The sequence below is a fragment of the Triticum dicoccoides genome, chromosome 6B (genome assembly GCF_002162155.2).
Source record: "Triticum dicoccoides isolate Atlit2015 ecotype Zavitan chromosome 6B, WEW_v2.0, whole genome shotgun sequence".
Classification (NCBI taxonomy): Eukaryota; Viridiplantae; Streptophyta; class Magnoliopsida; order Poales; family Poaceae; genus Triticum; species Triticum dicoccoides.
This window is the reverse complement of record NC_041391.1, coordinates 410,363,145-410,364,157: the sequence shown is the minus strand read 5'-3', so window position 1 is coordinate 410,364,157 and position 1,013 is coordinate 410,363,145.

Sequence of the window (1,013 nt, the reverse complement as noted above, 5' to 3'; positions counted from 1 at the left end):
AAGAGCCTGTGGCTTTGCCATCTGCTGGCTCATGGCAAAGCCACTTAACGGGGTTAGCTCCGTCAGAGGTTAACGGCATACTTTGCCATCAGCCAGCAGATGGCAAAGGCTGCAGGCTCTTTGCCATCAGCCAGCAGATGGCAAAGGCTGCAGGCTCTTTGCCATCTGCCAGCACATGGCAAAGGCTGCAGGCTCTTTGCCATCAGCCAGCAGATGGCAAAGGCTGCAGGCTCTTTGCCATCTGCCAGCAGATGGCAAAGTGACTATATTGCCCCATTTAATTTTGTTTTTCTTATATCAATTCATTTTCACAGAAATCAAACACAAATATATTTATATGACCAATATAGCATATTCAACACATATTACCAATAGTCATGAACACATATGTATCCAACACATGTTACCAATAGTAGCAAGTTTCATCCGTACATATACATACTTTCATCAATATTACACAGTTTCATCCATAGGTAGCAAGTTTCACAAGGTCAAAACAAAAACTACATACAAGCACTCCATCAACCCAAGCTTCCGTGATCTTAAGCAAATCTGTAAAATGGGAAAGAAGAAAGTTAGAAGAAGAAGATTATTATGATGCATCTTGAAACCTTTTGAAGAGACTTTGATGAATGAATGACTTACTACAAATGTAGAGTATCATTTTGGAAATGTGATTTGCGTTTGCTTAGAAGCATCACACTTCAGTGGTAAATTTCATTTCCTTCTTATCGCTCAGAAGCATCACACTTCAGTGGAAAATTTCATTTCTTTCTTATCACACCTCATGAATTTTTACAACTTGGTATGCTAATTTTCCCGCGGCAACGCGCGGGGTTGTTATCTAGTTTCTTAAGCATATTATGTCATTTTAGAGTTAGCTAAGCATATTAAGTCATTTTGGAGGAAAAGATGCTAAGTATAGGTCATTTTAGAGCTATCCTAGGTTAAATAGGTCATTTTTAAGCTAGCTAAGCATATTAAGTCATTTTGAAGGAAACAATGCTAAGTAT